Below are 15,267 nucleotides of genomic sequence, written 5' to 3'. Positions count from 1 at the left end.
GCAATTTTAACATCAAAGTAATGATTCAATTCATTATCTAAAGAGAAGAGATGGAATATGATATGTATGTGATAATATTAGCAATGATTACAAAAGCAAACTCCATGTTAGTGAACTATAACGAAAGAGGGAGAGAAAGAGAGTTAGTACTAGTTATACAAATAATGCTAATCAAATCACGGCAAATGAAAATATTATGAAAATTTACATGACTGGTGCGATTGTTCTGAAACAATAAAGCATGTTCAGCCTGATATCCTATATGTTTTTGGTTGGTTTCTTCTGATTATTCTAGGGACCTGTGATTATGATGTTTTTGCTTATTATAACTTAACATTGGGCGATATGCGTCCTCACATGACACTGTATATCAATATGCACATTACCGCTAAATTAGCCCATGTCTATGACAAATAGACGCAAAAACAATATGCGTCCGTTTGTCACACACTGGATACACATCCGAAAGTGCGATGGACGTATAATATTTTTGCGTCTATCTGTCAAAGACATGTGTCAATCAATTTTCAATCATGGATTTGGCAAAAGGTCTTTTGGTGAATTACACAGTTGATACAAATATTTTGGTTTTCAAGTTCCATGAATAAAATAACAAAAAAAATTATCTCTAATTATCTATTAATTCTTTTAGATTCGAGCCAATAGTTACAATGTTATTAAGTAAAACAGTTTTTTGCGTTTCCTGAAAAAGTAGGTTTTCCCGTTATGCGTCTTTTTCTCATATCACGGCATAAATCCATATCATGCTTTCAAGCGACTTGTTAAATTATTTGACTAGATCTAAAGTGTAGATTCTATTAAAATAACTTTTGTTTGTTTGTTGCTTTTTTGGTTTTTTAAAATTTGCTTTTGTGAGCTTCATATAAATCCAGGTCATTGCACTGCACAAAAAAGTCCCATGTTAGAGAATTTAATGCCAAGATGAAGGTCATTTAAATTGATCGATATTTGAAGGACGAGATTTTTGGCTAAATTTTAAATACAATATGCCTGATTAATTAACTGATTAATAGAAAGGTCAGATCCAGAGTTCATTCACACATATTTATTATTTATATAGATAGAATTGTGAAGCGCATTGAGCATGGAGATTCGTTGAACAATTTCTATTTCAATATTCTTTTCTCAAAATTAGAACAGACTTTATCATCTTTCCGTACAAATGTAAGGAGAAAAAGACACAATCGAGTACTATACTATACTGTGTCGATAACAGTAATAATTACTGATGATGATGATAATGATTGTTTTTTTTTTTAAGGGTTTTACGGCGCTTGCAACACATTCAGGTTATATCAGCGCCAGTAAAAAGGAAGAAAATGGGATAGTAAAAAGTTCTAGAATTACAATTAAAGCACCCAAGAAAAAGTAAGACAAAGGGAAACTGAGAACAAATAGGGATCAGATGTAGATTCCAAGAGCATACCACCAATGTACTTAGTTTGAAATCACCTACAAGTCTCATCCAGGCACAAGCACAAAATCCAACAAAGAGGAATACACTCAAATGCTTACATTATACATTCAAAATAAAAATAATAATACATAACAGAGAGATGATTTACAAGGAAAAAAATATCATCTCCCAAAACAATAACTATGCATTTGACTGTTTCCCTCCCAGCTAGGACTCCGGCCAGAGCCAGGACAAAACCAAGTAATCCCATTCCAAGACAAAGACAGAAAGCATGTTGGAAAACAGATATAAGGGGATAGAAGACGCAGTATGTACCTCCCTGCCCGCTATGAGAGGTCAGGATCCCCACCCAGGATGATAATGATTATACATGCACTGATTACAAGAATCGATTACAAAATCATAGCTATGGAGTTTTGAATGATTGTCTTCAGATCGTATCAAAAGAATATCATATTCTGAACATCATCAAAAATATCGACATTCATCCATTACAACAATCGAAGCTGGGGAGTTTGTTTTCAACGATTTTCTTCAGATCTTATCAAGAAAATATCAAATTCTGAATGTCGGCATGAATAATAAATACACATCTAATTATTTACAAACATACAAACAGCTAAATACGCGCCAATACACCAATAACGCCTGCATCGAATATTTTCTTTCACAGTATCGAATATCATGATATCATGCGTCCGATTATTACCTACAACGACGCATTACCCTTGATATTTTGCATGGTATCGGACTACGGCAAAATCATTTAAAACCCGATACTTGTTATTGAATACGACTTCATTGATTTGAAATAAAAAGTCAATTTTGTTTGTGTTTATTCAAAAGGGACGGGTGATATTAGAATTCTAGTTTGTACTGAGGGGTCCCGATAGCTCAGTCAGTAGAGCACCCGCTTCACACGCAAAGGAACTGAGATCGATCCTGAATGAAGTCGATATTATTTTCTTCCACCCCCCCCCCCTCGACTCCGTTTCCATGCTATTTGGTGGCTAGGTCTGTCAGATCTGGCGGAAAGAACTTTGCGACAGGATAGCGTTCTAACGACAAGGGGAGTAAGCAATTGCCATTCTCCTTTCCACGCTTTTGTCTTTCCATGAAAAAAAATATTGTATCTATATAGAATTGAAGAGAGGTCACCTGATTTTTTGGCGGCCCACGAATCCTCCGTGGTCAATCAACTTTCGCCAGAAAACGCACGGGAAGTGCTCACTCACCGACGAGCTAAAAGCGACAAGCCTCGCCTGGGAAGCTTCCAAGAAGAAAGTCAACGCCAGAAACAAACAGAAGAATAAGTCAAGTGAGTCAACGCCAGAAAACAGAGGATGATGGGAAAGGTCAAACCAATCTTTTACAGACCAAAATTTCACGAAAAATGAAAAAAACAAAACAAATACAAGCATGAGCCAGAGAAAGTCAGATATGGGTCAAATGACGGACAGAATGGAATCAAGAAAAATTCTTCAAATCGTATAGTCTGAAACCAATCAAAAGTGCCCCTCCTTCCCCTCCCACCCCCCATCCCCGAATCGAAGAGATATTTGAGGACAAAACGGAGGGAAACATGCGGACAATAAACAACAACAAAAAAACCCCCCAAAAAACTATTTTTAAAAAGCAAACAATCAACAAAGCGAAAGTATTTAACTTGTAAAATGGACTCGGATATCGATCTAGATTAAAATCGTCAATAATGGCCTTGTTCACTATTATTAATAACTATTATAATGTCACTTTAATCATTATCGATAATATCGTTATCGGAACTGGAAATATCAATGCTGTATTTATAATCTATAATACTGAACAAAACATGTCAATTTATCTTTCGCCTTTTTTTTTGGGGGGGGGGGGGGGGGCCTGCCAAGTATCTTTGTTTTCTAATTTCAACATGAACAGAGGAATGAATAAGAATAAGTGTATGGGTGTGCATAATAATAAGGATATCAATGACAATAAGGATATTAATAATAGTAAGGATATTAATAAAAATAATAATAATAGTAATAATAATAATAATAATAATAATAATAATAATAATAATAATAATAATAATAATAATAATAATAATAATAATAACACTGAAGTGGAATTCTTTTCAATTAACATAAACTAAGACAAGAATAAAAATGTTTGTCCACGATAGATGTTGTAAGTTCCAGCTCGTCTTTAGAGAAACAATCTCGCTATCACATTCCATGTTATACATTATATATATATATATATATATATATATATATATATATATATATATATATATAAGTATATATATAAACAAAGCATAATTTAAATAGAACAAAATATATCGAAATCAATATTTACCATAACATAACACAAGAAAACGTGCAATATGATAACACAATAGCGCTAGATATAAAACAAACAACACTATGCAATATCAAAATAAAAATGAGCAAATTATCAACATGGGGTTAAAATAGCAAAAACAATTTTTTTTAAACGGTTTTAAAATCCCACTATAACATGTTTTATATTATGATGTCCGAGATATTGTATGTGTAGCAATGGGAATAAATTAACACGTGAAACAACAGAAAAAAATACATAAATAAAATCGAACAACAAAAAGGAACGAAATTGTAAACTGCATCGTTACCATCGACATGGTTAAGCTTAGAATTCGATATAACTACGTGCTGTGGTTTGGATTGGAACCAGGATGAGGATGGAAGTCATAGTTACAATAACTCGGATTACAAGAATGATGATGATGATGATGATGATGATGATGATGATGATGATGATGATGATAACAATATATGATGATGAATGATTAATAAATAATAATGATGATGAATAATAATAATAATAATAATAATAATAATAATAATAATAATAATAAATAATAATAATAATAATAATAATAATAATAATAATAAATAATAATAAATAATAATAATAATAATAATAATAATAATAAAATAATTATAATAATAATAATAAACGTAGACGAGACTCGTGCTAATTCATGAACTTTGGTGTCAATTATGATGTACTGTGTGCACGTTTAAACGAATAGAATTAATTGTACAAATTATTATGATAAATAGAAACGGGAACAAATAAAAATAAAAATGTACACGAAAATACAACAATATCATAATATACATACAGCTCAACAAATGATATAGTGTATATTATATTGTGGGGCAGAATCCCGTAGTTATGGAATTTTAGATCTTTTAGTGTTGTTGACAACGGAATTTGGAAAGTAATGCATAAATAAATACAATAACAATAACATTACTGAAAAGGAAACGCAATGAATATACATCACATCATAACAAATGGCACCGACAACACAACAAACAATAACAGAAAATAAAAGAATAAAACAACAAGAAAAAAAAAACGATTAAAAAAAACAAAAACAAACAAAAACCCAAAAAATAATTATCCACAAATATGGAAAACAGCAGGGAGAGATAATGTTGAAATGATGGAAACTGTACAGAAGGAATAGAGAAATATGCATTTTCTATATAACATTATAAAACAAATAATTGTATAAATAACAACAGATCATGAATTCAATTCCAGTCCTGTTTGTTGGGTTTTTTTCTCTTTTTACATAAACTATTCAGGGTTAAATTTGATGTGTCACAGCCATGCATTGTTTTCAAATAAAGGTTTACAAAAACATTCAATGGAGAAGAAATAAACTGTTTGTTTTTTTTTAAGGGTTTTACGGCGCTTACAACACATTAAGGTCATATCAGCGCCAGTAAAAATGAAGAAAATGGGATAGTAAAAAGTTCTAGCATTACAATCAGAGTACCCAAGAAAAAGGAAGACAAAAGGGAATTGGTTCAAATAGGAAATAGACGTAGATTCCAAGAGAACACTATCAAAGTACTTAGTTTGAGATAACCAAAACGTCTCATCCAGACACCAGCACAGGTCCCTACTAAGAGGGATACATTCAAATGTTTACAAATCATATATAATATGTAAACAAAATATAATGCATTGCATAACAGAGAGATGATTTACAAGGAAAAAAATATCATCTCCCAAAACTAACGATCTATACATTTGACTGTTTCCCTCTTAGTCAGGGTATCCAGCCAGGGCTAGGACAAAACTAAGCAATCTCATTCTAAGACAAAGACAGAAAGCAAGTTGGACAACAGACACAGGGGGATAGAAGACACCGTAAGTACCTCCCTGTCCACTATGGGAAGTCAGGAACCCCAACCAGGGAGAAGAAATAAAAAGAAACCCCAAAAGGAACATTCTTACTTCCAATCTTAGAGTAGATGTTGAATTGTGCCACTGAATGACATCATAAATTATTTTTATTTTTACAATCTGTACATGTTTTTTTATGGAAACAACGTGTGTTTTTTATTATATGTTACAGAAACGTACAGGCAACACTTTAGTTTTAGACGATGCAGCCATATGTATGTTTGCTACTTCCGATCTCACAGGATGCGTTCTATAAGACATTTAACAAAAAGCGCCTAATCCTACTTTTTGTTCCATCCAACCAATCGCAATGCTGATTTTAAAAATAAATACTTTGATTTTTTTGACGTCTTAGCATTAGGAACAATTGTTTTAAAAATACGAACCAAACAAAACAACAACAACAACAACAAAAGAAAGTTTGACCACTCAATACGGTTTCCTGGAAGCATCCTCGCAATTTACTACAAAACATCTATCTATCAATGAGAGTCATCAAAGAACCTCTCCGAACTCAAAGTACGTAAATATCCAGTGTAGTTGAATATTGGAGATTTGAAAATACATCAATAGATCACTCAGGACAAGAATAACACGACAGAATGGACACAAGAGATACGGTGGCCAAAAAAAATGTAAAGAAAATAACACGCACACACACACACACACACACACACACACACACACACGTATTTGTAACATTACAAGCGTAAAAGAATGGTAATATTACATTAAATAGTATTTGTGTTACAAATTTATCACCCCATTACTTGGTAAATAAGTACAAATATAGATTTTCTCTCGCAATCTCTATATTTAATTTATAAATATATTTGATTTGAAGGGTCTTAAAAACAACACAAGATTAAATGGTAATTATCACTATAGCTATCATTGACACTACGGTGTGATGGTAAGACTAAGACAGTGAGGGCGATGATAATAACAACCACTGGAATCTAAACAAAAAATCAAGCAACAAATAAAAAATCAACTAAACAGAAAATAAAAACTATTTTAAAAAAAAACAACAAAAATCCCACACACAAAAAAAAACAAAAAAAAAACATTTAAAAAAAAGCATACAAACAAAAAATATTTTTTGAAAATAGATAAATAAAAAGAAAGTAAAAATAAGATGATTGTTGAAAAAAAACCCTGGATGTATTCAGATCATTTCCAAATAACATTTGTGTTTGGTTCAGATAAAAAAGACTTTTTTTTTTTACTGCTATTGATTTTGTTAGTTATTCGATCTCGTTGGAATGAAAAGTTCAAACAAGTCGGAAATGACTCTTTGACTCTTTGACTATTTGCATGGATGGGACAACACGACGCACTTGACATTTGATTGTATTTCATTTGTTTAAATTCAGGCGGTTGTAAATCGCATTGGATCTAAAACATTTCTATGAAATAATTCATATTGCCGTCTTGTCTTTCTGTAATGATTTTTATTTGACATTTGATAAAAAAAAAATAGAGGAATCTAAAACCTTTCACTTTTTTGTCATATGAAAAAAAAAAGAGTTCAAACTCAACCAAGCACAGTTCAAATGACAATTCCGGCTGAATTGACTGATTATTCCCAGATAGTTTTGAAAAAAAAACAATTCTGCGTCCTCCCATTGAACGAAATGCAAAACAATTTCTTTGGTAAATTCCTTTTTGGAAACAAATAACTTGGAATTGTAAAACACGTACATGATTATTTTTACGTAACTGATAGTGATAGTGAAACAGTCAGGATGCTTTACAGATGGAGGAAAACTACAGCCTTCTTTCATTGCCATGGAAACGTAATTTGTCATTTTACAAATAAAAATGTACCTTTTATTTCCTTGCCTCAAAAGCAACGCTACCCAGAAATCTTGGTGGTCTTTTAAACATTTATTTTGATTTGGGTTTCCTAACCAAAGCTATGGAAAATCAGACATGCAGATAAATAAATAAATAAATAAAATAAGGGAGACATTTGATTCTTAGATAATAATATCATTAGTAGAGATTTTTAAAATTAAAAACAAAAAAAAATGAATTTCTAAAACAAAATAATAAAAACGATTGATTTTTTTAGATAAACATTCCCAGTAAGTCAAATATGATAGTCCTCCCTCCCCCCCCCCCCCCCACCCCTCACGCTTCAATCAACATGTCATCTCCACGTTAAGAGAAGAGACAAGCGGATGAACATCTTGAGTGATGCCTGTACTGTAATGCATCAGTAACTACAACCTCTACTCCACAAGTTGTTACATATTTGAGACCAAGAAAAACAACTTCCGGTCGATGTCTCTTCCAATTTACCCATTTATTGGCCATACACTTTGATTTCATTTGAGCTCAAATTTCCTCCTATGCCTGAGAGACAATTCTTCAAAATTTTAGATAACATTTTAAAATACAATTTCAAATGGCTGTAAAATATTTTTCCTCCCAGAAAAAAATGTGTAGTTGTAACTATTTTAAAAGAAAGTAAAATACTAATCTTATAACTTAACATGTTATAGACCACACAAATAAAATACAATGCTAAACTACTTCATACTCGAAAAAGATTTTTATGTTTGTCACCAATCGGAAAACTGTGGAATTCTATATAAAATTTAACTAGTTATCAACATTTCAAAGAAAGCTAAAGAAATACAATATGTTTAGAGGTTGGAGGTCATGTAGTTCGTCTTCCGAATCAAATTTTGGAGGAGTAAAAAGAGCATTAATTCGTTCCACTTGCTGTTGCTTTGACAATAGTACGGAAGAGAGGAGGATTCAAAAAACGATTTTGTTGAAAGGCCGACTGGTTATTTCAAAGAATCAACACCACCCTGGGCACAGAACGTAGATCCAAAGATTTTCTTCAGCTCATGGAAAATGTCCAAACCTGATCTTGAGAAGAAACGCTCCAAGTTTTTACATTCTTCGATGAGAACTGAACAATTTTTGAAGAGTAGCGGGCGGATCAATTCAATAAGTCAACCCTGCTGAGGCAAAAGACGATGTCACCTGAAGAATCCCGTCATCTCATTGCAAAAATCAAATCAAAAATCAAGCCTCGTTTACGGACAAACGCAGGTCGACCACACTCTACACATGGCTGCTTCTTCAGTTCTTGACACAAATCCGAAATCACTTTCATGATAAAGTTCCCATGATTCACTTTGTTTTAGGAACTATCTTGGTGCAACATTCTGAAGACTCGACCTTGTTCTGGATAAAAGCTGCTCCGTGCCCTTGGCCTTTATGGAACTATCTAGACGGACTGCGAGTCAGACTCTGAAGACGTGGACACCGCTATGTGCACGAGTGGACACCGCTATGTGCACGAGTGGACACCGCTATGGACACAAAAGGACACCGCTATGGGCACGAGTGGACACACAATCATATTTCTCAACTATTAAAATTAAATAATACCGCTATTACTTAGTCACATTATAAACATATCATAACGTTGTAGCATTGCGTCTGATAATGGTTACTGTCTATTTCCAGAAACACACATGAATATCAGTCGATTTGATCTGCCTTACTTATTACTTATTCTTTTGGTTCATTGGTGAAACATAAGGCGCCTACATCGTGTCAATTAAGAGCTCATTACACGACCAAAGTGCGTTTACTTTGTGGAGAGTCAAAGAGAAAAAAAAACTGATATCCAAAATGTGTCAATGTCAATGTTGGTATTAGATTCAATTCATTTAAAGTTCCATATTGATGTGCCATTTCCATGTTAGTGTCTTTATCATATATAGCTTTGTCTATATCATAGATCCATACTGGGGTGCCTTTTCATGTGGAGTGCTAGATGATCGCTTCTGGAGAAGCATCTACTACAGAAGCGGCACTGGAAAGGTTTGGCCCCCGTGTGCTTGCGGTAGTGGCGAGTGAGCTCGTCGGACCGAGCGAAGCGCCAATCACAACCTTCCCATGTACATCTGTATGGCTTTTCACCTGGTGATAAAAAAAGAACGATGCAAATATGAAGTTCTAAAATGAAAAAAAAATAAATAAAAATCAACAGAGCAAGAAACCCTAATATAGGATATCACACCTCCACCTGGAATCATATGTGTGTGAACTGGACGGAAAACCCTGGATTTGGCGTTAAATCTCGTTTCGTTGTTGTTTTTTTTTTTTGTGTGTTTTTTTTATGTTATTGATTGATTTTTATTTCGGGGGAGGGGGGTGATTTAAACTTTTTTTTTCTTGGACTAAGGTTGACTCGTTTGATCCAAAAATAACCCCTTGGCTAAGCGGTACGGTTTTTGCTTCGTGTCCGAAAGTTACCGAATTCGAATATCCGCTGCTCTGTGTGGCCTTGAGCAAGTCACCTCGCCCTAGCTCAGTTTGCGGCGCTGCACTGCGGCTGACGCCTCAGTTATTCTAATCTTCCCTTGAAATAGACCCTAAAGACAAATTTCCCCTATGGGATGAATAAATGAAAAATGTTTACAAAAATTTAATGCAAGAAAGTGGAACCAACAAGAGATATAGATTATAATTGGCAGAAATGACTTCTCAACACGTCGAAAAAATATGGTCGGGAGGAGCTTTTTGGTGGATTCTGATGAATGAAATTAGGGTTAAGATTTAGATTGCTGAACTCATCTACACACCCCTGGTTCACGACGAACTAAACAGTGAGTCATGTTATTATAATAATAATTATTATAATAATGTACATTTAGTATAGCGCTTTCTATGCAATTGCATCTCAAATTCAAATCGCTTATCATCATGTTATCATTATGACACCACACCATTTCAAGCCATGACAAGGATAATATATTATTATTATTAAAATAGAACGTTTCCACATCCAGACATTGCCCCATTCATTGCTGGAATAAATGTCATTTATTGTAAGGCTATGTGGTCTAATAGTAAGACACTCGCCTTCGGATCGGAAGGTCCTGTGTTCGAGTCCCACTCTGAGCGGTGCATAGTTGAGTCCTATTTGTTAAAGTCTCTTTATTCACATTCTTTCACCGTGCTCAGGTGTAAAATGAGTACCTAGCCATTAACAGTTTCTGTCTGAAAACATAATGGTAAATCGCCTCACAGGAGTCACATCTCGACCTACATGTAAAGTGTTGCTGTTGGCTAGGGACCCCTTGTAAAGCGTTTTGATCACGTTCAGTGGTCCGAAGGCGAGTGTCATACACTAGACAATTAACTGACTCAATCCTAGAGATTTTTTGCTACTTTCCAAAATTGGAAAAATGTATTAAAAATGAGCATGTAGGGCGACATAGATAGTTACATTCAACTACCATTGACATGTAAAATCTATAAATAAATATTAGGTTTGATCCTACGCCTATAATTTGTTTCAGAAAAATGTAATAAATAGGCATGGGGTACAAGTAACCTGGGTAAACTACGGATATAGTCAGTGTTAGGGTTGAGTGAGTTAACACCCCCCATTCGCGCCAAAGTAACTGTGACATAAAGTAAGAATGAAATCGAATCTCGTATACAAAGGTTTAAATGTTGCTATAAATCCAGAACCAATACATCACCTTCGTCTATCAACTCCACCCGATTACAAATTACAAATGGCCGCCCACAGCCATTTAATTAAGAGGCACCGACACTTCCCCAGAAACCTTGGTTATAAAGGAAAGAAAGCATTGTCGAGCTAGCAGCTCGAAGCTGAAGCTTGTAATGCCAACGATGGTAATAATATATCACTATGACTAATTCTGACACCATATTATCGATTTGTGATAGTCAAGTATTGTCTGATGGCCAGTTAGTTGTTAGTCAATTTTTCAAAGTATCATACGCACAATAATTGTGCGGCTATGTGCTGTAGTGGCATGACACTCGCCTTTGGATGGGGAGGTCCTGGGTTCAAATCCCGATATGAGAGACGCATAGTTGAGTCCTGGAAAAAGGCTCTTAGTCGAATGCTCTCATCGTATTCAAGGTGGAAAATGAGTACCTATCCGTTAACAGTGTTGTGTCTGTCGGAGAAAATATAATATCGCCTAACAGGCGTCATGTCTCGTCCTACATGTTAAGTGTTGCTGTTGGCTAGGTAACCCTCGTTCAGTGGATATTTCGCTATATAAAAATCTCAAAGCTCACGTTTATTAGTATTAGATACGATCATTTGATGCCGGACCCGTCCGCTTTAACTTTTAGTTTTGCTTAGTAGAAGCAGTTAATTTAACCTTGGAGTCTCAGGTTTAAGGAAAAAGTCTGGGCGAGTATGTTATTTTTAAAAATCCCACCCAATGTCACAAGTTTTATGTTATGATGCCCAAGAGTGACAATTTAAGTAAATAAACAACATAAAATAGCAACAATTTTAGAAAGGAATAAAAAAAGTAAATTTAACAGCTTCAAAATAAATATATATTAAAAAATACCAAACACGAAACGTTTTGGGCTCAAAACCGTTGTTCAGGGGTTACAAACCAAATAAAAAAACTCCCAATAAAAACACAAACACATTGCTGCCATCTGAAGTCTATTTGGTTTTTAAGTAATTTATTTATGTTTCTATTGTTTTTCTTTTTGTTTAGTTTTTTTTTTTTTTGTTTTTTTTTTTTTTTTGTTAGCTGAAGAAGGGTTTTTAGGCCGAAACGTTCCGTGTTTGGCATTTTGTTCTTTCTGGAAGCTGAGTTATTCATTTTTTAAAAATATTACTTTTATAGTCTATGCTTCTAACAGTTTGCGATCACTCAGACAAATTTGGACGGACTTGACTTCGAGGCTACTGAACTTACCCGTATGTGTGCGTAGATGGGCCTTTAGGTGAGAGCTTTTGGTGTAAATCTTTTTGCAGCCCTCGTAAGGACACTTATGAACTCGTCTTCGGGGATCAGGGCTGGCTTCCGTCGTCCTTGGCCTCTGACCTCCGGGAGCAACTGGAGGCCGGTGTGCCAAAGTCTGCATGCTGTGGGACCCGCTCAAAATGGCGGCCGGATGGCCCGCTGGTAATTGTTGCAAGCTTGAGCTATTACTGCTGAGATGATGGTTGGTGGTAGCGGCGGCAGAGTTGGTGGTGGTTGTGGTTGCGGCGTTGGTCTGTTGCTGCTGCTGTTGCTGTTGATGATGTTGTTGTTGTTGCTGCTGTTGTTGCTGTTGCTGTAGTTGGTGCTGCTGCTGCTGCTGCTGTTGTTGTACGGCTCGGATTTTGGCCGCGGAATGTGGACTCAGAATGACTCGCTGGTGTTTGCCGTGGTGAGGATGATGCTGATGCGGATGTGGTTGATGATGGTGATGGTGAGGATGGTGATGATGGTGGTGGTGATGGTGATGATTCATATAATCCGCCGAATACGGCCTCACCGCTAGCGTCTCCGTCCGGCCTCGTTGTGCGACCAACTTTAAAGCGAACGGGTCGTTTGAAGACTTTGGTTTAATCGGAGACACGGGGGGATCACTAATGTTGCTGTCCCAGGAAACTGCACTAGAAGACGAGCTGAAGCTGTGGAGACTGGCGCTGTCTGAGAGACGGTCTGAAAACCCGTCGTTGAGATTCATGGCTAAAGCTTCTAGTCTTTCCACCATCTCAATCTCCTCTTCGCTCTCCCCTTCGCAGTCTTCATCGTCATCATCCTCATCGCAGTCATCCTCTGGCGGAAGATCGTCAGGGTCGACTTCAGAATCGGGCAGTTCGGAGTCGGTGTGGGTGTCTGTGCAATTGCTGGCAATCCCGAAGGAGGAGCAGGAATTTTCGTCGTCGGGAAGATCTGGTCGGAACGTTGTAGGAGTTGGAATATGTGGAGGAATCGTTGGAATGTTATGATGAGAAGTGGCAGAGTTGGATGCTTGTGGCAAACATCCAGGCTGAGCTGAGTGGAGAAGACCAGCTCCTGCAACACCAGCAGAAGAGCTGTTAGAACAAAACATCCCCGTGGAATTCAAATTAACGTTTACTAATAAAGGATTATTTGTGTTTTCTGAGAGAGTTGTTCGGATTGTTGGAGGGAAATCGTGGTGGGACGAGACATTTTGGCTGTTATTGTTGTTATTATTTGAACTTGTTGAAAGCCTACCTGTATTTTGACTATTACTAACATTACTACTACCACTACTACTACTATTCGTGTAGGATATGCTTGTGTTACTTGGGTTCGTTCCTCCAGCTGTGATGATGGTGGTGAAATTGCCCGCCGTGGCTTTGATATTATTACTGCTCACTTCTCCTCCTCCTCCTACACATCCTCCTCCTATACTAGCAGGATCCACGTTCTGATTCTGTTTCTTCGCTTTGGCTTTCTCTTCTGAAGACAACTTTTTAAACGATGTCAGCTTTGGTTCGTTTTTTAGATACCGTTCCATCTCGAGACAATTCTGGCAAAAAAAAGAAGAACAATCGGTTAAACATTTGAAAGACAAAATCGAATCAAGAAATCGGTTGTTTTATTATCAGCCGTGGAGCGACAAAATAGTTTTTCTCATATGACCAGAAAACTATTATTATAAATTAAATTATTCATTGAGAAAATTCCCTCAAACTTGTCAGAAAATCTCAAAGAAATCGCAGACTTGATATCTTGTATCAAACTGAAGATAACCTTAATTGATTAGAATGTTTTCAATTTTTCTGGCTAAAAAAAAAAATGTATTTTTTGTTGTTGTTTATTTGTTTGGTTTGTCTGTTCGTCTTTTATACAGTTGAATAGAAACTAATAATTTCTGATAGAAAAATCAAAATTGTCAAAAGCGTTGTGAAATTCATAAATAAAACAGAGACAACCAATGTACGTAATGTAGAGGCGAGCAATGCTGATTGATTCTGTTTTCTTAAATACTGCAAGGGGAGATCATTCTCATCAAGCGGTAAAATAAATGATGACGCTAATAATACGATTTTAAAATATATATTATGATCTAAAAGATAGAATTGCAATAGCTGACATTACAGGTATGAAATGTGAGATTATCTGCACAGTGTAACGTTTCTTCATGCACCGAATAACATTGACAATGAAGACGGATTACACTTGTGATATCATTTACGTGCCCGGTGTCGCCTTACAGTCAGGATTGGGTCGATATCCTATGGGATTCCATTTGTCTATTTCTTACTCTTATTTTGATTTGGGACAAGGGTGGGATGAACAACGTGAAAATATCGCAAATAAATAAATAACTAACTAAATAAATAAATAACAGCAACACACACACAGACACACACACACACACACACATACACACACAATGACATCCGTCATTTCTTAACTTTTAAAAGCGCTTTCAACACGTTTAGTGGATATTGCTCTATATATGGCCAATGGGTGATTCCTGTGTTTGGGCAGAAAACTCGTGATTCAAATATCGATCGATTTTAATGACCCTCACCTTGAAAAATAAAAACAACCCCAAAAAACACTCAAACCTGTGACTTGATGGAATACCTCGCGAGGTCCCAGGTTTGAGAGTGATCGGTCGGTCCCCCCATTCTTCTCTCTCTTTGAGTGTGAATGTATATGTGTGTGTATGTGTGTGTTTGTGTGTGTGGGTGGGTGTGTGGGTGTGTGTGTGTGTGTGTGTGGTAAGATCTTTGCTGTTTGCAATCCAATGTTTATCTAATATAGTAAACACAATCATTTGATATCATTGTTATGTGTATTCTTGTG

The 15,267-nt window shown here is 35.6% G+C and overlaps 1 pseudogene across 1 annotated transcript in view; it reads right to left on the bottom strand.

The window, feature by feature from the left end:
- Positions 1–4,425: 4,425 nt before the first annotated feature.
- LOC144958846 (uncharacterized) overlaps positions 4,426–15,267 on the bottom strand; it is an 89,158-nt pseudogene continuing 78,316 nt past the window's right edge. Inside the window, exons 2-3 of the transcript XR_013642527.1 lie at positions 12,406–13,978; positions 4,426–9,619 (exon numbers count right to left, since the gene is read on the bottom strand). The product of XR_013642527.1 is annotated as an uncharacterized LOC144958846 (transcript). The remainder of the gene's footprint in view (positions 9,620–12,405; positions 13,979–15,267) is intronic.

The sequence above is a fragment of the Berghia stephanieae genome, chromosome 13 (genome assembly GCF_034508935.2).
Source record: "Berghia stephanieae isolate SIO BIC M18660-M18661 chromosome 13, UCSD_Bste_1.3, whole genome shotgun sequence".
Taxonomy (NCBI): domain Eukaryota; kingdom Metazoa; phylum Mollusca; class Gastropoda; order Nudibranchia; family Aeolidiidae; genus Berghia; species Berghia stephanieae.
The sequence above is the reverse complement of the archived record's forward strand: the minus strand, read 5'-3'. Positions and strand labels throughout refer to the sequence as shown.